The sequence below is a fragment of the Carlito syrichta genome, unplaced genomic scaffold (genome assembly GCF_000164805.1).
Source record: "Carlito syrichta isolate Samal-C Ts95f unplaced genomic scaffold, Tarsius_syrichta-2.0.1 Scaffold301867, whole genome shotgun sequence".
NCBI classification, from domain to species: domain Eukaryota; kingdom Metazoa; phylum Chordata; class Mammalia; order Primates; family Tarsiidae; genus Carlito; species Carlito syrichta.
This window is the reverse complement of record NW_007245963.1, coordinates 146,654-168,227: the sequence shown is the minus strand read 5'-3', so window position 1 is coordinate 168,227 and position 21,574 is coordinate 146,654. Positions and strand designations below refer to the sequence as shown.

General features: G+C 49.9%; 1 long non-coding RNA gene across 1 annotated transcript; it reads left to right on the top strand.

Moving 5' to 3' along the window:
- Positions 1–675: 675 nt before the first annotated feature.
- Positions 676–20,739, top strand: LOC103257803. Its single transcript, XR_504141.2, has 3 exons — positions 676–876; positions 17,687–18,486; positions 19,948–20,739. It is a non-coding gene; the product is annotated as an uncharacterized LOC103257803 (long non-coding RNA).
- The last annotated feature ends 835 nt before the right edge of the window (positions 20,740–21,574 follow it).

Here is a 21,574-nt window from a genome sequence, read left to right as displayed (position 1 = left end):
CCCACGCATCCAAGACTCCCTTGCCCTGGCCTGAAGACCTCCCCTGCCCTGCCTGCCCTCCCCAGCAGGCCCGGGCCTCAGCCACCCACTCTCCTGCCATGCTCCCCACCCAGCCGTTGCACCTGCCAATCTCCTGGGGCGTGTCTGCTTTTGCGGGTGCTCCTTTCCCGGTTTGGCTTCCTCAGTTGAACTCTCATTCATTCCACAAAACCTAGCTGAGGCTGCATCACCCTGAGGGGCCTTCCCTGATGCCCTTGGGTTGACCCCATCATTCGCTCTCCTGGGATAACACTGACTCCTCGCTGTTGGACCTTCCTGCTCTGGAACCTTGGAGTTGCCAGGTGTTCCTTCTCCTCATCGTCCATTTGTCCACAGCGATCTCTTCCTCTCTAAGCTTGGTGCTTCCTGAAAACACACACTGGGACTCCTCACCTCAGCACTCACAGTTCTCCCACACAGCGCCTTGCTCACTCCTTGCGGGACAGGACTGGGAGCATGTCTCTCTGCTTCCTTTTGCTGATAGACATCTCTAGCATGGCAAACCCCTTCCTTTGCAGTGCCTCCACTCCTGCTCATCCCTTTTCCCACTGAAGTCTGTTTTCCTCCCATATTTATGGTCCTGAAGAAACAAATGACTCAGTCGCCTCGTCCTATCTGTACCCATCCACGTCTCATCTCCCTCCCTCGGCCTCTCGGATGAGTTGTCCGTGTTGCCCGCTGCCCTCCCTGAGACTGAGCTCTTGGCTCCTGCAGCGTCTGCCGTCCTTGTCTTTGTGGCTCCATCCTGCCTTCTGGGAACAGCACCCCTCTCAGGAGAGGCCCTCTCCTTCCCTCCAGCCGTGTGGTGATGTTATCCTCCGACCTGCAGTTCCAGAGGTGAGTGTCACCGTTGTGCTGAATGCCTGGGAGAGGGCACATGGGGGGGAGGCCTCTCCCACAACCATTTGGAGGAAAATTGTGCTGGAGAAGGCAGCATGAAACTCCCAACAGCTATGTTGTCAGCAAAAAGAGGAGCTTCCAGGCTGGGTATGGTGGCTCACGCCTATAATCCCAGCACTTTGGGAGGCCAAGGTGAGAGGATTGCCTGAGCCCATGGGTTGGAAACAAGCCTGGGCAACTTGGTGAGAACTCATCTCTACAATAAATCAAAAAATTAGTCAGACGTGGTGGCGGTTCCAGCTACTTGGAAGGCTGAGGCGGAAGGATTGCTGGAGCCCAGCAGGGTGAGGCTGCAGTGGCCCTGAGCATGCCACTACACTACAGCCTGGACACAGAGTGAGACTCTGACTGACTCATTGAAAAAAAAAAAAAAGAGCTTCCTGGGTCAGAGTGGGAAAGCAAAATAGAGTGAAAGTAAGTTCCAACATTCCTGTGCCACTGAGTGCACCTGAACTTGGCAGTTATGGGAGTGAACATATTCTTTTTTTCATTAAGCCAATTTGAATTGTTTCTTATCACTTGCAAAAAAGCAGCAGCAGCCTTGATTTGCTATGGTTGCTATGATCCCAGCACCTCAGGTCTCCTCCTGCCTCCTGTGTCCCTCACCGGTTCCCTGCCATCTGCCATCTTGTGCACATCTCCTGCTGCTAATGGCAGACCTTCCCACTTACAGAATACTTCACAGTTCGTGATTCCCCCGGCCAGGCCCTCGCCGGCCCCCATGCCCTTCCTTGTTGAGCACCACCAGTTCCAGAGCTTCAATTCTCCTTTCTGCTGAATGGCCCAAATGCTTGCCACTATTCCAGCTCCCCCCAGAGCCTGCCAACCTGCTCTCACCACCTGCCTCTCCTCTCCAGAACCCCGATGGGCTTACCTGTCGTCTGATTCTGCCTTCACCATTTCTCTTGTTTCAAATCCAATGGTCTTTCTGAGCATTCGAATTTTGATCAAGGTGTGAATATTTTCCAGTCACCTCTAGTCTCAGCCCTGGGGTCATGGTCAGTCATCCCTTCTCTCTTGCTCCACTCCCTACCCCTCCATTCCTCCACCCCCTACCCCCCCATCCACACACACATTTTCCAATTCAGCCAGCACACAGCCAGCTGTCAGTTCTTTGAGTTTATCTCCAGACACCTTCTCTCATCCCTGTTACCACCCTCTCACGCTCCGTCCTGATCCAGGGCCCTCACTTCCTCGTCTGAATCTTAGTTCCTCACTGTCCTCCCCACCCCCACCCAGCATCCAAGGGTTCCTCTGAGGCAGCGCTGAACCCATCAGGCCTCTGCTCTCAAACCTGGAACAGTGCGCTCCTCTCTGACTCCAGCAGAGCCACTCACCCCAGCACGCAGCTCCAGGATCTTCCCTGCCTCTCCCCTCGGGTTCATTGCTTCTCTCTAGTGGTCTCTTTTTCCCTCTCTCACATGTTCTGTGTGGAACTCTGACATCTAGAAACCCTCTCCCTTTCCCCAACCCTATTGAATTCTACCCTCTTCCAACCCTGTCTAGAAGTCAGTTCCTTTCCCCTAGTGCCCAGACAAGGAAGTACAGCATGGACAGCAGCATGTTTGAGCTCCAGAGCTGATCCTGGAGTCCAGGTAGCTGGTCCTGCCCTAGGAGCCCAGGTGAACTCTCTAAACTGTGCCACAGTCCTGGGCTCACCCCATTTCTCCCACCTGTGATGTAACCTGGGTTCACATGCCTGATGCCAGTGAGTCCCAGCTGATATGTGAACAGCAGAAGGGAGTCCTACATGACTTCTCAGGCAGGATGAAAGCAAAGACAAAGAGAACACCCAAAAAGCTTAGCAAGAACTGAGATCACATCCTGCACTGAGGCTCCAATTGCTGCGTTGGTGGTGTGGAACAGGTCAGCAAGGCACCATGGGGTGAGAATTTAGAGTTTCGAGAATGTGGGTGGACCTTGGGCTTGCTCTGAACCAGCAGGGGTCAGAGCTACCAAGAGGACGAGTGTCCCTAGCCTCATGATGAAAACACAGTATGGTCCACACCAGTCAGGGATTGAAGTCTGACCTGGGCAGTTCACATCAAGAAGGAAGGGACATAGCCGGGCGTGGTAGCGCATGCCTGTAATTCCGGCTACTTGGAAGGCTGAGGTGGAAGGATCGCCGGAGCCCAGCAGGTCGAGGCTGCGGTGGCCAGGAGTGTGTCACTGCACTCCGGTCTGGGCAACAGAGTGAGACTCCAACTCAAAAAAAAAACAAAAAAAAAACAAGGAAGGGACAGGTGGGAGCAAGCTCCAGGCAAGGTGAAATCCATGACCAAGATGGTGGTGGGTCTTGAAACCAAGACAACTGAGACACAGGTAAAACACTAGACTGAAGAGAAGACTCAGCAGAGACATGAACACTGACTTCAAACACTTAGAGAGCTGCTTTCTGCTTTTTGGAGGATGTGAAAGGGTGAAAGCCAAAATGGAGTAACTTTAGTCGAAGTGGCAGCCATTTTAACATTGCTTAGCTTTGTCATACATTTTCAGCAGCTTATTGTAACCCACCCTCTAATCAATGGCAAGGAACAAAGCCAGTTTCCTGAAGGTAGTTACTGATAATTGTATTGCAACCCCCCAAGCATGCTTTGTACTAACTACCCTTTTTTCCAAAGTATTTGTCTTCCTTTCAGAAAGGGCCAAACCCGGCCTATCATAATCAGTCTGTTGTGACCTACGGGACACAGACCACCACCCCTTCACCATGGCGACCTGCTCTCACTACAGGGAAGCTTTAGATGCTTTCAATCTCAAGCATTCCCTGTCAAACATTCCTTAAATGTCTGGCCCCCTCTCCAATTTTGGAGAGGTGGATCCACCCTTTTTCTTCGATCTACTTGCCACATACACTTTCTCTGACCTACTCTTTGTGCAATTCTTTGCATAAAGAGTGGCATCAATTCAGCCAGCCAACTTAACAGGGAATAACCTTGAGTCAGGGTCACCGGACAAAAGCTGTGGAGGGAGATTTCAGCTTAGGAACAGGAGAAAAATGTGAATACAAATATGTTGGTTACATCTATGTGGTGGGATTCTGGGGGAATTTTCACTTTTTTTCTTGATTCTTTTACAATGAATTTGTCCTCCTTTCGACTGATAGAAGCTTGCGTTTTGTACTGAAGTGAACTTTGGCTGGTTTTGACCACCCAGCACCCAGTGCCCCTTCTGGTCCTAGCCCACAGATTTCATTTTGGGAAACAACCCCAGCCCCACTCTCAGTGAGGGTGGTGCTGACCCCACCTGTGGCTCTGGGAGTGTTTCCGCAGCTCAGACCTGGCCTGTGATGAACTCCCTCCCTGGCCACCAGGATCAGTTGGGGATCCAAACTGATTCAAACTGGACCAAGGAGAGTGGCCCAAGGCCAGGGGAGAGAAGGGTGTCTTCACTTGGGCTGCTGAACAGATGAGAGCTCTGGGCTAGTGATGGATTTTTCCTTGGCAAGGGGATATCCTGGCCTGCCTGTGGACAAAGCCACACCTGAGGGAAGAACAAGCACAAAGAGTGTCCTCCAGGCCCCTGCATTCAAGCCACCTGAAGCCAGGCCTCTTTTCTGGACACTTCGGTGATATGAACTACTCCGCTACCTTTTTTGCTTCATCAGATCATCGGCCTCTGTCTCTTATGACCAGGGGAGTCCTGATTGGTACCGACTGATGCAGACATTGTCTGATGTTTGTCTAATGATGCCAGAGCTTAGACTATAGATGTTCGAGAGAGGTCAGAAGACCACTGACTGGTAAGGACCCCAGTCAGGCTCTGGGTGAGTTGTCTTTGTTGTCTTTTGGGCCCTGGGAGCCTGTTCTGAGCCCACCGGTGGGTGCCCCTTCTTCCCTTCTGGCCTCCCTTCCCAGGCTCCCTTCCCTGTGGTGCATCACACTCTGCCCCAAGCTGGAGCTTCTGCTGCCATCTCCTTGTCCCCTGTTAAGCCAGGACTACTGAGTAAATGTGAAGATGGTGAGTTTCTCTTCTTAGCTCAGTCAATGTGATGGGAAGGAGGGGAGGAAGGAAAGGAGAGAGAGAAAGGGAAGGGAAAGGAAGACAGGAAATTTGGTTTTCATGGTATTTTAAGCATCTGATTTTGACACTCCATCTGATTTCTTAATCAAATTCTTGATTTGTAATTCTTCTTGTTGTATTTGCTACTTTTAAAAATTCAAACTGTGTCTCTATTTTTTTAAATAAAATCTATAGACAGTGATGCTATTTAGCAAAGATGGCTTGTGTTGGAAGGTTCCGTTCTAAACTCCAGCTCCACCCTGTTAGGTTGGTGAGCCAGTGCCACGAAAAAGATGCAAAGACTTTCACAAAGAATAGGTTGGGGAAAGATTATTTATAAAGTAGATCATAGAAAAAGGGTGGATCCACCTCTCCAAGACTGGAGAGGGGGCCAGACGTTTAAAGGAACGTCTAGTGTTAAAAGGTAGCAACTGGGGGTTTATGAGGCTTTCTCTCTTAGAAGACGAGAATGAAAGTTGTTTGATTTACAAAAGGTGTATCTATGAAATATAGCAGTGGGAGGGGGTTGTCTGTTGATTAACTGCTCAGGACGGCAGTGACCAAAGTTTCAGGTAATCAATCATGTGACAGGGAGATTGACCCAAGTCTGGAAAACAAAGTCTTAAGACACAAACATTAATTGTTAAACATCCTGGGAACCAAAAGGCATTTGGCTGGGAGTGTGTTGTTTATGGGTAAGATATCAAGAAGGCTGGGGCAGAAAAACATTCTAGGGCAGTTTTCAGGCAAGCTGGAGCCATCATGATGGTCTGTTTCTTTTATCTGCTTCATCTTGGAGACCAGGTGGTTTGTCATGTAAACAGTAGGACTTGGCTGATAGCTAGAAACATATCCTTGGAGCAAAGATGTTAATTATAAAATCTTGGTGCCAATTACTGGGGGTAGGTTATCGCTTTACTTAGCGACTCTAAACAGAGGAGTTAGTTGAGCTTACCTCAGAGCAGGAGCGTTCACAGAGCCTATTAGAAAGTAAGACAGTATTCACTACAGCGTACCACTAATCAGTAGTTATAACAAGACAAAAGGATGAGTCATTACCAAGCCACTTACCCAAAATGGACAAAGTAACTCCATTTTGACTTTTGTTTCTTCACACTCTCTTTATATATTCTTCTTGCTTACCTCTTTATTTTCTGGTGATTTTTGTGAATTACCTTAATAGACTTTATTTATCGGAATAGAGTGTATTCCCTTACAACAGGATGATCACAGAGGATACTTCCAGAAGTGTTTAGACAAGTGACACTATTGTTTCATCTAACTTCCCTAAGGAAAGTCAGACAGTAAGATAATCCTTCAAAGTGATCTGCTTAAAATAAGGCTTCTCTGTTTTGTTTATCTGAGACTCCTGTCCTCAGACCCACTTGGAAACCCCATTCACAGTGGCACATGCCTTCCAGAAAGGACTTTGGAATCACAAAATCTTCTCCCTGGATCTCAAACTGGGCTTTCTGAGAAGCAATGACACCAGGTGCTATGGTCCCCCTACTACCTGACAGTGAGGTCAGACCACATGACCCCTTCTGCTCCTAGCCCTTCTGCCCTGTATCTCCAAAGGGTACGATTTTAAATGTCATTTCAAGAGTTCCCCTAGTCTCTACTACTAGTTAAGCTGATTTCTCTCATCTCTCTGTGGGGTCCAGGAGACAAAAACAACCCCATACCTCACACACACACACACACACACACACACACACACACACACACACACACCCCTTCTACCTTCTATTGCCTGGAATGCTTTTCTGCCTAGATATTTCTTCAGCAGTTAGGAGGGTGCTGAGTGTCACTGTGGCAGGACCAGCTGGCCCAGACCTCCCTGAAAGGGTGTCTGCCTTGCAACATACTTAGAACAGCCATCACTACCTCTCAAGAAGGATAAGAGATCGGCAGGGATGATCCTAGTGTCTGTTCACCCAAGCCGTCACATTTAGATGCTCACCAGAGCCTGCTGGATACAGCACTGTTAAGCTACGGGAGCAGAGGCCACACAGGGCCCATCCTTGTTCTCCAGAAGTTTGTTTTCTAATTTGACAGAACACATGCACACACACACAACTCTCCTTTCAGCTGAGGACCTGAAATGAGTAGTTCTCAACTCTGACTACACATAAGTATCACCTGAAGAGGTATAGAAACAACATCAAATGCCTGAGCCCCATCCCAGACAATTCTGTGAGAAATGTCTAGGTGGATCCCAGGAATTCATGTAAAAACCACTCTCTCTACACAATTCTAAGGTGCAATCAATGTGAGAACCTTTGGCCTAAATCCCACCTCTCCTTAAAGACAAGTCAGTTTGTCTTCCTTGGTTTCCCCAGTCAGAAGGAATAGATATTATTGACTGATTGTCTAAGGTCCTTGTGCTTCCAAAGAAAACACAGGAAACCTCAGATTAAGTCCCCTTTCACAGTTATCCCAAGGAGGAGAAGAACACAATGGGATAGTCAATACCCAACAGCCCCAGTCACACCTGGAAGGTTGCTTTACTCAGTGTTGGGCAGCTAGACCATGGTGACTATTAGCCAAATACAGCTCAACTCTCAGACTAACCCTATATTTCTTGGCAGCCTCTTTTTCCAGGGCTGTTGGAAAAGCACTGTTGTTCATAAACTTGGGATCCAGTGGACATCTGGACCCCAATGAGAAGTACATTTCATTTCACAGGACTGGAATCTTCTGGATGCAACAAAGGCTGACCTAGATTTCTTCCCCCCAGGCCTCCACCTTTGGGACGTGTTCCCATCCAGGGCAGGTGCAGGGTCCCATCTAATGAGGCAATCTGGACCGCAGTGTCCTGAAACAGACATTCCTAGGCACTGACGACAGTAGCCTGGCTGGGAGATGTGGCTCAGCCTTGATTAAAGTTGTCTTTTATTTCTCTTTGTTTGAGGGAGCCCATTCAGCCAACACTAATCCATGTGTCCCAAGGATTCTAACCTAATCGCCAGCACTTGCAGCCAAAGTCCCTAATGTCCTGGCCCACCTCCGTCATTGTCCTGACCAGCATGTCTGCCTGCACTCACGGGCAGCCCAGGCTGGGCTCCAAGCTCTACCACAGATGTGATTCATCAAGAACATCAGAGCAGTGGAGATGCAGACTGGAAACTTTTACATGCTGGGGGTAAAGCCAGACTCTAGGCCTAGGAGACGCTGGCTTGCAACAACTATTCCTAAGGGTATGTGCGGACACTCTGTTCCTCAGGCTGTGAGCCTCCCAGGGCTCCAAAGGGCTCCAAAAGCTTCCTCAGAGGAGCCACGAGCTCTCTCAGTAGTAGACAACTCCTATCCTCAGGCCCACTTAGACACCCCATTCACAGTGGCACTTGCCTTCCAGAGAGGACTTTGGCATCACAAAATCTTCTCCCTGGATCTCAAGCTGGGCTTCCTGGGAAGCAATGACACCAGGTGCTGTGGTCCCCCGACTGCCTGACAGCGAGGTCAGACCACAAGATCCCTTCTGCTCCCAGCCCTTCTGCCCTGTATCTCCAAGGGGTATGATTTTAAATGTCATTTCAAGAGCTGCCCTAGTCTCTACTACTAATTAAGCTAACTTCTCTCATCGCTCCATGAGGTCCAGGGAGCAGCAGCCATAAAGGGCTGGCTCTGGGCCATACAGGGAGCTGCTGCAGGTGTTGGCCACCCAAGGGGTGGATGGATGCAATGGATATTCCTGCCTCTGACCTTGTGCTGGTCCTGCCCCAGACTACAGACGGGCATGTGGGGGCCTCTGGAGAGCCTCAGGGCTTGGTGACTAGAGTCCATGTCGGACAGGTGGCCACATTCACCTGCAGCACACTGCAGAACGAGGGGCACGTGGCAGGCCCACAGGGGTCAGCTTCAGGTCCCTGACTGCCAGGCACTTCCCCTTTTGGGGGGCAGGGCTTTGCCAACTCTGATGGAAGTACATTTGAGGGCACACTGGCTGAGAAACAGCTCACCCGATGGCTGGGAGGTCAAGTCCCCTGCCACAGCCCTGGGTCAAGCAACCCTGCTCTGTGAGCCCACAGCTGCTCCTTATTCATGCCACTGACCACTCCTGTCCTCGTCAACACTGGAGAACTGCCCAGTCACGCTTGCTCTCTCTGCCTGACTTTGATCAAGTACGGAAGTGCTGCCCAGATCCCGAGTTCAGAGAGCACCCCAACACCTCAGCTGCAGGAGGGAAGCTGCTTTCCTGGGAGAGGCAAGGAATTCAGACCACAAAGCTCTGACACAGCTGTGCTTGAGTCACCTCTCCCGCCATGCTCACCTCATCTCTACTCTGGGTTGATTTTTATTACAGCAGGTAGTAAACCCTACACTGTAAGGGGTGTGACGCTGAGGCCCCAGACACCACCTCAGGAGTTTCTGTTGTAACTGGGGGTGGTGGAGTGGGGCAGAACACTGACACTTACTGGGCTTGGGTGTCAGAAGCAAGCAGAGTGACACTGACCTCAATACTGACCTAAACTGAAATCTCATAATTTAGACTAGCAGAAAAGGAGCAATTTCTTATCCTGCCTCAGTCTCACAATGAATCGGAAAAGCGGCTTTTTAAATTCTCGTTGCCTGTTGTCATGGAGGACAGATCCGAGCTGACCCTCTTTCTTCCTCTGGTGTCATGTTCTGTCCCCTTGCTGGCGACTGGTGTGGGCTTCAGTGTGGCTGTCCCACTCATGGCCAGGACATCTCCTTTCCTGAGAGGAAGGCAAGACCAGGAGCTCTATACACAGTGCTCCCGTGGGTAACACAGCCTCCCCTGTGGCTGCTGCGTGAGGCAGGGGAGGCAGATGGGGAGAGGTAACCCTTTCTCCTTGTCTCAAGATGTGTCATTTGGAAGAAAGATTAACTACAGGCAAGAAGATAGAAGATATCCTTGCGCTAATCTTTCACAGAGGCGCTGGATTCTCCCCTTTACATTCACCCACGAAACTTCAATCAGAGAGAGATCGTGACCAATGACCCCAAGCTAGTATCCTGTCCTCTAGCGTCCTCTGCCTCTTGTTTGTCTCTTCCGGGAGGAGGCTTTGCTTGTCTGTCCACCAGCCTCTTATTGGCATTTGCCTACTTCAGGACATCTTCCTTTGTTCCACCAGCCTTTTCGGGCAAGTCTCTTACACCAGGATTCTCAGCCTTAGCTGCACACTGGGTCACCTGGGTGCCACCCCAGGATTCAGGCCTTGGTTTGGATGCACAGGGAGGCTGAGCACCCCACTGGGGAACGCAGCCTTGGCTCCCCTGGCGACACATCCTTCTGCTCCTTTGTGTCTGTGTGCCCTCTGGACGTGCTGCTCACCATGATTCTGAAAGCACTGCATGGCTTCGTTCCGGAAGTTAAACGCACCAAAAAAGTGGCCTCTCTGGTTTCAAGTCAGTGCTATGGGGCCTCTGATTTTATCCTCGGTGTCGCCAGGTCCCAGAGGTACCGCCTGTTGTCTCTGCTGATGGTTATGAAAACATAACCACACTTTCATATCCCCAAAAGCCACACTATGGGGCTGTGACTCTATGTCAGTCTCAGGTCTATGGCTCTCTGGGTGTACCTTTTTCCACTCCTTGTCTCTACTTCCCTCTGCCTCTCCGTTTTTCTACCTTTAAAAAGTCTTTGAACAGATTATAAAACAGAACTGAAATATTTTTCATATTCATTTGATACAATTTTTGATCCTCATTCTTATTCTTTTGAAGATACATTTAACCTTGAAAGAAAAATAAATGAATTGCTACATAACTCAGGTGTCCGGCCTCTGGTTTGTAAAGGCAGGATGGGGCGGAGAGAGCACTGTACCAGGAATAGCCAAGTCCTAAGTCCGTCTCAGTCACTCACTGTCGTGCTCCCTGTGATAAAACCACTGACCCCTCCCTCCTTTCTCTGAGTGATAAAACAAGATGATGTTCACGGCCCATATCCATGGGTTATTATGGAAATCAAATGAGCCAGTGTCTGTGAATATTCTTTGTGGAAAAAAAAATGTCAGCTAGGATTCTTTTTTAATTGGGTATGCTATGAATTGAAATCTTTCTATAAAAGCAATGTTCCGTGCTCTTTCTCTAAACTATCACTTTGATTTCTTTGGATAGCCTGCTTACACTCATGAAATCAAAGCTCTTGCTGGCCTACAGAGGCTTTTTTTTCCCTCTGGGAAGGAAGTTCTGGAGTCCGTCTACTGCTTTCTGGAAGTTCCATTTCAGAAGGAAGCCCTGGTGAAGCTTCATCTTGACATCTGCAGATCACATCCGCAGGAAAAATGTGACTCACTGAGTTACTGTGTTATGCTTTCATGGATATTATTCAAGGAGTAGGTGTTGTTTTGAGGCCAAATCACTTGAAATCATCAGGACACTAGCCCTGTCACTGAAAAACTGACTATGCACCCACAGGAAGTGGGGAGAAAGGTGGGCGGTGGACACAAAGTTACTCTAAGAAAGGCCACTGTCATACCATCCTGAAGTATTAGACATCATGTCACCAGAGAAAGAGGCAGAATGCCCGGTGTGTGGAGGAGAGCGGCACAGTGACCAAGCAGCACTGGCACTCTCGTGAGTAACCCTACACAAAATATAGCAGCTGGGGTGACTCAGCTTCTGTGGAACAAGAAGACACAAACACACCATGGTTCAGTTGCATGGGTGGCGAGTCCGTGGGCTCCTCGCTTATCACCTCCCTCCCCGGTTGACCTGATACCACGGGTTGATTACAGCGTCGTCTGCAGATGACCCTGGATGCTACTCACAGTCCTTCTCAACCCACCGCAAAGCTGCTGCCAACCAACACAAGATGCTAAGTGCTGGGAACTGTGGACCATCCCTGGTATGGAGGTGTCAGAAATCTCATCCCTGCACACAGGCCGTGGCCAGGCACTCAGGCCACATCACCACCATAGCTGGGGTGGTGTTCCACCTCCTCACCTTATCGCCAATGTCATTACTGTATGTGTTGCAATAATGCAAATTTGAGCTATTTAATTGAAGGGCACTTAAGAGGTTTTGTCTGTTTTGTTTTTGTTTTTTGAGTCAGGGTCTCACTCTGCTGCCCAGGCTGGATTGCGGTGGCACAATCATGGCTCACCACAGCCTCCACCTCCTGGGCTCAGGCAATTCTCCTTCCCCAGCCTCCCAATTAGCTAGGACTACAGACACGTGCCACCAGGCCCAGTTAATGCTTTTTATTGTTTGTAGAGGTGAGGTCTCGCTATATTGCCCAAGCTGGGACACTAGTTTTGATGTGGGACTCCAGTAAGGTTGAGGGATCTCATTCCATGCATTTGTACTTCATTCTCAGTGACTGATGGTGAAACCTGTTTCTTAATGATTTCAGTACAATCTTTTCCTTCATGGTCCTTCTACTTCCAATTATAAATGAATATATTTTTTTAAAACAAAGAAGGAAAAAACCTTGTGCCTTGTCCCTTTTGGTATAGGGTTTTCTCTCCCTTATGATAGTAGAATGAGCCCACAAATTCAGCTCAGACTCTAATGAATTATTGAATCCATGAGTACGGACTCCTGACACTAGGTGGACTCTAGAGGAAGAAGTTCTACAACAAACTGTGAAGGAACTCAGCCAGAGAGAAGACTCAAGAGGAGACTCCTGCGAGGAGGACAAAGTCTCTCGTGGAGATGCCACACATCCAGCAGTGAAGGAGTTCATTATCTGCTGCTCGCTCGGTGGCCTGCTTGCACAGTAGCCCAGAAGGAGCACTTCCTAGGTCCAAGGTGCCTCTGCCTTATGGTTCGGGATCCTCTGTCCTGGGAAGCTGGGCTGTCCAGAGCATCGGAGGCTGCATGTGCAGATGAGAAAAGTGGCCTCTGGGAGGCTTTCCAGCCCTCAAGAGAGCAGGGGACCCAGCCCCACCTCATGCAGGCCCCAGTTCTGCCAAGGCAACTCAGCAGGCCCTAGATGATGCAGGTTGGTGGGCAGAAGCACAGCCATGGCCCCCCAACAAGAGCCTGGGACGCCCATCTCCACGCAGCCCTGTGGTGACATCCACCCTCAATGCAGACTAAGGTTCTCCAGGCACAAGTCTGAAGGGTGTGTGCTGTGGAGGTATAGATGGAAGATGGGTACAGGACAAGGTGAAACTTTAAAAAAATAGAAGGTTCAGATAAAAATCTCAGTTTTATTTATTTATTAATTACACCCTCAAATTTGCACTACCACAGCAAGGACATTGGTGATGAGGAGAGAAGGTGGAACACCCAGCTGTGGTGATGGCCTGAGTGCCTGACCCCACAGTCTGTGTGCAGGGATAAGATTTCTGACACTTCATACTGGAGACGGTCCACAGTTCCCAGTGGTTAGGCATCTTGTGTTGGTTGGCAGCAGCTGTTCACGTAGGGTCGAAAAGGACTGTGAGTTGCATCCAGGGTCATCTGCAGATGATGCTGTGATCAACCAGTGGTGTCAGGTCAGCTGAGGAGGGAGGTGGTGAGGAGCCCACAGACTCGCCATTCATGCAACTGATCTACCGTGCAGTTATACCCTAATTCAGTGTTAGAAAGAAATAATGGTCCCAATAATTTTAGAGGAACCCAGGAGACCCTTGTCTGTCATAAGCTACTTTCAGAAGACAGCGAGTTGGCTGTGGAGCCCCATGCGCGTCCTGCACCCTGAGCTGAGTCGGGGAGAGCTGCCTGCCCGTGCAGCCATGGGCAGCAAGGCTGACACAAACCTGAAGGGACGTCAGACACTCTAATTCAGGTGCACCTTTTAACTCCTGCAGCCAGCAAAAATTCCTAGGGCCTGGTATATCCAGTGCCAGAAAAACTAGAGAGGCCAGACATCATCCCAGTCTCAGGAGTGGTGGGAAAATCGACCAGGAAGCAGACTGTGAGTAGACTCCTGTCTGTGATCGAAGGTCCTTCCCCAGATGTCCGACAGATGGCCACAGGGGGACCTGAATGCCCTGCATTTGCTCCAAGAGTGACCCATGTGGGAGTGTGAAACTCGGTCTCTAAGCCCTGGACCAAGAGGCAGTGGGACCTGGTCCAGTTCAGCAGGTTCCATGTTCTGGGCTTGGTAGAGCCCAAACCTGGGATACAAGAAGAAAGGAAATGAACCATCCTGTGACCTAAGAGCCTTGCTTGTGTCTGTGTTTAGAGTATGGGAAGGTGGACTCAGGGTGCATGAGGAGGGAGGAAGCTGACAAGAAGGGGCGAGTGCGAGGACCCTTCCTCACTCCTGAGCAGAAGGAGTGTGGCTTTGTAACCAGCTCTGCTTTTCACATAAAGACAGCCCCCACCCCTGACGCAGCCTGTGCCACTGTGCCACACACATCACCAGCCTCTGGGACGCTTTCCCCAGGAACTCCATAGCACTCTCCAGGAAGTGGATACTGAGGTAAACTCTCACTCAAACATCAAGGACATATTTCCAAATACCGAGGAAACATTTGTCTCCTGATCAGCATGCCACGCTGATCTGAACAGACCTCTGATTCTGATGCCCTGACGTCACCTCCTGAAGTAAGCCTTCCCTGATTTCATGTCCCCCCTTCTTACCTTCCCACTGAGATGGTAGCTCTCCTTGGTGCCGCACAATACCCCACCCGCAGTGTGCCGTCCATCAGACCTACATCCCTGACAGCAGCTACCCTGGCCAGAAGGGACAGGGAGGGGAAGGGAAGTGGATCCAGTCAGGACCCAGCACCAGTGCAGAGCCCACTGTGCTCCAGCTGACTCAATGGTGGGAGGAGCAGGCCCCTGAGCAGAAGGTGAGCTACTGGGGACGGGGAGGCAATTTAATGGGCTCATCCCTAGGAGGAAACAAAGGGAGAGAGGGCCAGGCTTTATCCCTCCATAGCCAAATCCTGAAAGCACAGTTATTACATTCATTTGGAAACTGCCTGCTGAATGACTGCCCACTGTTAAGTTCTGGGCAGACACTGAGGACACAGAAGAAACAAGATCAGGTCTCGACTCCGGGGGCACAGAGGAACAGGACGTGCTGAAGAGTGTGGCCTGTGCGTCCTGTTTTGTGCACGGGGCGCACACTATGCACACGGCTAGTCGGTATACATCTGCGTGGTGTCTGCTGGGTTGGCGCATGTTGTCTACCCCGGGAATCCTAAGGAAGAAGTGTAACCACCTCCACGGCAGGCATTTGCATCCCATGTCTGGAAACCCGATGTGGAAGAGGGCTCTGGCTGATGTGTTTCCAGCCACAAGCAGGCCTTTCAGTGGGCTGTTCAGAGGATTCCAAGCCCCTGGCTTAAATGAGACCTTGCATCATGGCCAGGCGGCCCACTGGGGCCGAGCCCAGGAGAAGGCTGGGGAAGAGGAAGGATGTGAGCCTTCTGCCAAGTTCAAGGCAGGTGGTACTAATACCCCAGATGGCAGCCCTATCTGTTACTTCCATGCCCTCTTTTCCCAACAGCCCATGGACCAGTGGCCCTGGCACAGCCAGGGCTGTGCTGCTGGATAGCAGACCCACGTCCTGCCCTCCTCTCGCTTCTCTTCTGACTTCCACTCTCAACAGTAAGTCCAGGCCCAGCAAGGTGACTTTCTACCACAGCCCCCAGAATAGAGGCCCAGCAAGTGTTGAGCGGCATTGACCGTCTATCTTTGGTTGGTCTCAACCCATCCTTAGGTTCAACATTCACGGATCTGGCTCTTGACACCCGCTGGCTGATCCTCATTTCCAGACTCCTCAGCCACCCACCCACCCCACCACAGTACATTTAGGGAACTTACTGTCTTATGGCCAAGAGACATATCATCTTTCCAGTTGTTTTGAAACATTGTAGGGGGCACTTTATTTACGGATCAGAAGGAAACAAATACGATTGAAGTCATCTCAGAATTAAGATGAACTCGCCAAGCCTACAAATGGCGTCTTTCCCTCTCCCCTGACCTGTCGACCATTCTTGCTCTCTCCTTCCCTTCCTTGCTCCTGGCTGCAAGCTTGGGCACAGCGCCGAAGCAGGGCTTGCTTCTGCCTTTTGTGTCCTTCAGCAACTAGGGTTGATGACACCACAAAAATGAAGACTGGGAACTCAGCTTGTTGACCGGCAGAGCTGTGGGTGAAACCCACCCTCAGCCCCCTGCTCCATGCCCTTGTTGGCTCGTTATTTAAACAGTCTGCTTAGCGGAGAGGGAGACAACCAGGAAAGCCTGAGGGGAGGTGGGAAACAGTCTCAGGAGGCTTCACAGAAGTGGAGGCATTGAGTTGGGATTTGAGGAATGAATAGGAGCGGGGTATGCAATTAAACTTGAACAAAAATTTTCAGCAATCCATGATTAAGATAGGTCAACACCATGAAAAAGCTAGTTTATATCAGGAATTTAGCCGTTAGAATAAACAGGGTGATTCAGCATTGACTTCACCCGGGCTGGGATGCCCCCTTCCCATGTGCAATCAGTGTTTGCATCCAGATGACTGCCCTTCGAGATGCCAGGAACCACCACGCTCCCCATCTGTAACAGAGGTCAAGATGCAGACTGACATTTTGTGGAAAGCTTTTCTGAATTAAGGGTTGAGACAAAAAGGATTTTGACTCCATTCACAGTTAACTAGAGACTTCAAGTCACCAAAACACCCCCTTCCCTGCTGACTGCCAGCCGGGGCTTTGCTGCATCTGTCTCTTTGCTCTGCTTCCTTCCCCTCTTGGCTCCCTCCTCAGTTCCTGTGCCCCTGCCCCTGCAGTTGTGTTTTCTCCTCTCCTCTCCTTCCTTCTTGCTCTCTCAGGAACAGGCTCTGGGAGGCCTGAGACTGGCCCTCACCTGGTGGGAGTGCCTGCTCCTGCTTGCTGACTGCTCTCCCTGAAGCTCTGTTTGTGGGTGAGGCCACAGCCCTAGACTCCAAACCGGCTATAAAAAGTAATGCACAAGGGGTGGAGGGTCAGAGAGATTTATGTCTCTTGGAAGAGACTGGAATTCAGACAAGGCACAGCTGGCCGAGGGAGGGAGCAGGAAGGCTCAGCCCTGGGGTGAGAAAGAAGAGGAGGGGCCTTTAAAAAGCAGGTGGCTTCACTGTTTCTATAAATGCAAATGGTACGTTTTCACTGAACACTGATTACGAAAATGGTCTTTTATTAGACAGCTGTACCAACCCAAAGGACAGCCCTTAGGCTCTAGCTGGGGACTCTCTCTGCAGTTCATAAACATGGTTGACTGCACCTCGCCAGGAGCACTTGTTATTTCTTTCTGCTCAAGGACTGCAGACCGGGAAGGAGCAGCCTGCGGGGGTAGGAGGACAGAAAGAGGCCAGGGCTTCACTTCAAACACTGCCTGATCTAATTATCCTTGCCATTTGCGTATTTATCTGAGAGTCACTCATCCTTCTTCGGAAGAGACTGAAAAAGAGACCTAGGTCTTCAGTCTGGGATGGGGGGGGGACAGGGAGGAGGGGAGGCTGGGAAGGGAGGAAGAGAAAGGCTTAGGCAGGGCCTGGGAAGACACCCATGTCTTCGCTCCAAAAGGCAGAGCTGAGTGTAATTTGTCTCCCTTTTTTATTTAGTTAAGTGAAAATTCCCTTCTGAGTAAATCACTTGCCTTCTGCCTCCTTGCTTTCAGGAAACCAAGTCCTGGTCCCCTGGCAGGTTAGGGCAGTGTACTCCATTCATGAGTGCCCCTGGAAATACAGCAGCCCACATGGTTGGGAAATCACAGTTAGAGAACCAAAACCTCACTGACAGGTCACGAGTTTCCCAGAAGGGGTAAATAACAGCTAATATTTATTGGGTATATACTATGTGCCAGGCAGTGTTAAATGTTCAGTATTAACTCACTCATTTGCTTCTAGCAACTCCATGACATAGCCTTTATGTACAGACGAGGCCACCAACACTTGCTCATGGAGACACAGCTGGAGAGCAGCAGCACCAGGATTCAAACCCACCCGGGCAGTGAGAAGCCTGATGCTCTCACCTTCCACCCAATGCTGCCTGTCTTCCCAACAAGCCCTGCTGCTGCTACCCTCATTTGACCGGCTCCTCCATCTTCTCAGACTCCTCTGCAGACGTGTGGCATTGCAGCATTGCTCTTGCTGCAGATATCAGGCTTCTTGGTCAGTTCTGCTTTGGTGTGGGGCTTTCTGCTAAGATGCACCAGAGACGTTGTCACTGTGACCAACACAGCACTTCCTGCAGTCCATCTTCCATGCAGTGATATGGGTGCCTCAAGGCTGTCTGGAGGAGCTGCCTTCTATAGAAACCCAGGAGGACAAGGAGCCCATGAAGGGAGCTCCCATCTCATGGAAGCCCCTCCAGAGAGCAGTGTCAAAAGACACATCACTCGGGAAGCATCTTACGGCACGAAGGCCTCTGTCAAACTGCCTGATGTGAACCCACTTCAACCACATGAAGAAAATCGATTTATCGACATGGAAGGATAGCTTTGGCAGCCCTGGAAAAAAACACTGTGTCTTGGATACTTAATCAAATAAATCAACTTGGAGGCTCCACGGGATTCCCCAAGTAAAGAATTGGTTTGCTTATTCTGCAGCTTATAAAATTTCCCTCTCCCCCTCAGAGGGATCATAGGCGACAAAACCCAAATGTTCCAGAAGCCGGACACAGGTATCTTGTGGTATGGAAGCCAAAGGTGAGTACCTTCACTTGCCAGATGCCTGGCTTGGGAGGACAGAGCTGGCTGCATCCCAGCCCTTCCCTGACTGCCTGGCTGTGGCTCAGGGGCCTAGGGAGGAGGCCACTCCTCTGAGAAATACATTTGCCCTGTGGTTACAAAACATCTCCAAATGATTGATGAAGCAGTCTCAGAAAAGCAGGAATTGTCACCAACACCTGAAATACAGCCACCTTGAGAAGAAAATACTTCATCCTTTCAGGAAGCCCCAAGCCCCAGAGACATTAATTAGAACAGGATTGAAAGAGGATCAGATTCTGTTGCAGTGTTAGGGTCATGGTCCCGTGTAACAAGATGATAAATTTACTCACAATAAGCTGTGACCTTTGTTTTCTCCTTTGGTTAAAGGCCCCCAGTAGCAGATCCAGCCTCAGCAGGGGCCATAACTCTTTCTTAGCAGATGGAGTCTGCCAGCCTTAGGAAATTAGGTGGAGGCCTTCCAGTCTGCAGGTGGAAATGTCACAGTCCATGTTGACCTGGGGTGCACTCAGACTCAGGTCAGAGCTTGGTTCAGGTCCGGCCTCTTTTAGGGAAGCCGCCAGTCTTGGTCAGTCAAATTTTGTGCCCCCATTTTTTGACCACAAATGATTTCACCTCTGTGGGTCTTTGATTCTTCTTGTGTAAAAGGAAGCGGTCAGATTAGGTATGTGTTTTCAAACTTCTATCAGCAGTGTAGCTCTTTATATAAATACTACAAGGTGCCCCACAAAACTAGAACAACTGGAGCCTCTTCAAGATTAGCCGGACATAATGGTAAGAGCTTTAAAATTCAGGTGGACGAGTTACTTATCCTCAGATCCTCTGCTTTTTCACCCGTAAAACAAGGATTATATCTATATATATATATTTTTTTTTTTTTTGAGTTGGAGTCTCACTGTCACCCAGACTGGAGTGCAGTGGCCACTCCCGGCCACCGCAGCCTTGACCTGCTGGGCTCCAGCGATCTTTCCGCCTCAGCCTTCCAAGTAGCTGGAACTACAGGCACGGGCTACCACGCCCGGCTAATTTTTCGATTTATTGTAGAGATGTCTGCCAAATTGCCCAGGTGGGTCTCGAACCCTCAGGCTCAGGCAGTCCAATAAAACTTCCTTCACAGGGTTATTGTAAGGATCAGCAAGATGATGCAGACATAGAACCATAGAGCATGGTGCTCATCTGCTCTGAATTCAGGACCATCAGTTCACAGCAGGAGTGGGCTCTTGATCCATGCCCTCGGCCCTTTTCTACCCCTTCTGTAGTACCAAGGATTTCTCGAGAGACCTCAGGGCTCTGTGGGGTCTAGCTTGAAACCCTCTGGGTGGATGAGTGCTTCCTAGACTCCTGGGGTTGGAATCCCATGAGAAGAAGCTTAGTGGATACCAGAGTGACCAGGCAGCAGCTGTGTCTGAAACACCCAGATTTTGTCTCTTTCTCTGCCAGGACCAGGACCCACTCCCAGATAACCCCATGGCCTTGAAGACACCTGGACTGGGCTGCTGGGGCCGGACCTGTGCCCACCTCGTGATGCCTGCCCAGCCAGCTCGAACAATTCACCCTGCTGATTTGCTGACCCCAGGATTCTGATCCTGTTCCCTCACACTGTTCTGTCAGCCTCGGTGACCTTCCTGGCTCTCTGCCCGCACCTGCCCAGTACCAAGGACTCTGCGTAGCGCCTCTGCCTTGCCTGTTCTCACTGCCAGTGCCCTGGTGGGACAATTTCACGGGAAGATAGAGTCCATATGTTAGAGTAGGAAATCTAAAGAGATGCTGTTTTCTGCCTAATCTGTTTTCTCCCCATGGGTCAATTTGGCTACACTTTTATTTTGAAATAAAAGAATCCAGGAACAAATGAGCCAGCACCTTATTATTGAGAACCATTTGCAGAAAGTCCCACAGAGCCGCTCCAAGGTCAAAACTGTCTGTTCTGCTTCATTCCGACAGGATGAAAATCACAAAATCGCAAAAAGTCTGGGCAGAAGATGGCATCTTCTCTTCAACTGATTGTGGAAGTTAAGAGTTCTCTCTGCAGCTCAAATCCCCAAGCCAGGCACATGTGTGCATCTAAGAAACAGTGATGGTGGGAGTTGGCTGGAGTGGTCAGGAAAACCACTAGAACCCTGAGACTCATTCTTGGCTCTCTCCTTTCTGATCCCAGATTTTCATGTTTCAAAAAGTGCCATCTGCTCTTCCTCTAACTTTCATGTTGCAGAAAAATAATTTTGATTCTCAAAATGGTGTGTTTTCTCTTTCTTCCCTTGCCTGGTCCCTGCGTCTGCATAGATGGGGGAGGGGTTCAGGAAGTACATTTCTGTTCGCAGGTCTGTGTGACTGACTCTCACCAGAAGATGAGCCTGTGGCGCCAGCCAGCAGAACTGCAGGTATCATGCCCCTCGGGTCTGCAGCAGGTACAAGGGCCCCTCCACGGAATGGACGTGCTCTGTCTCTTTAGTCCAATGCCACAGCCACTTAATCCTGGATATGCGGCTAGTGCAGCTAAAGAACTGCATTTGTAGATTTACTTCATTTTAATTAGTTTAAGTTTAAATAGCCAACTATTTAAATAGGTGACACAGTTTAGGGAACTAATTGTGTATGTGCTGGGAAGGCTTCAGAGGGTGAGCAGAGCTTGGATCCTACAGCAGAAACTTGGGCCCCTCCCTCCTCTCCTGGCCTTCTCTTGGCCCATGGTCCTTCCACAACCACCACCAATTGCCCAAACATCTCTTGAAGCCATTTCTTCCAACATATGGTCACAAAGTTGTTTTTCTTTTTTTTCCTTGAAGATTGTAGCTTCCATCTACTCTTGCTGCTATGTGGGCTCTCCTGATCTGACTACATTCTTCAAGCATAGAAATTAGTTTCATCTAAGAAACTGACTCCAACCAAACTATTAGGCATTCTGTTGAGAAGGAATACAACGACAGTTTCAGCTCAGGTAAAAAGAGTGTTGTAACCCATGTGCAGCATCTGCCATAGCCAGAGGCCCAGGTGGGACCAGGGCATGGGCTCTTATATCTGCCAACCTATAGCCAGCCCTTGCTGTAGCTTTGTTTTGCAAACTGGTGAA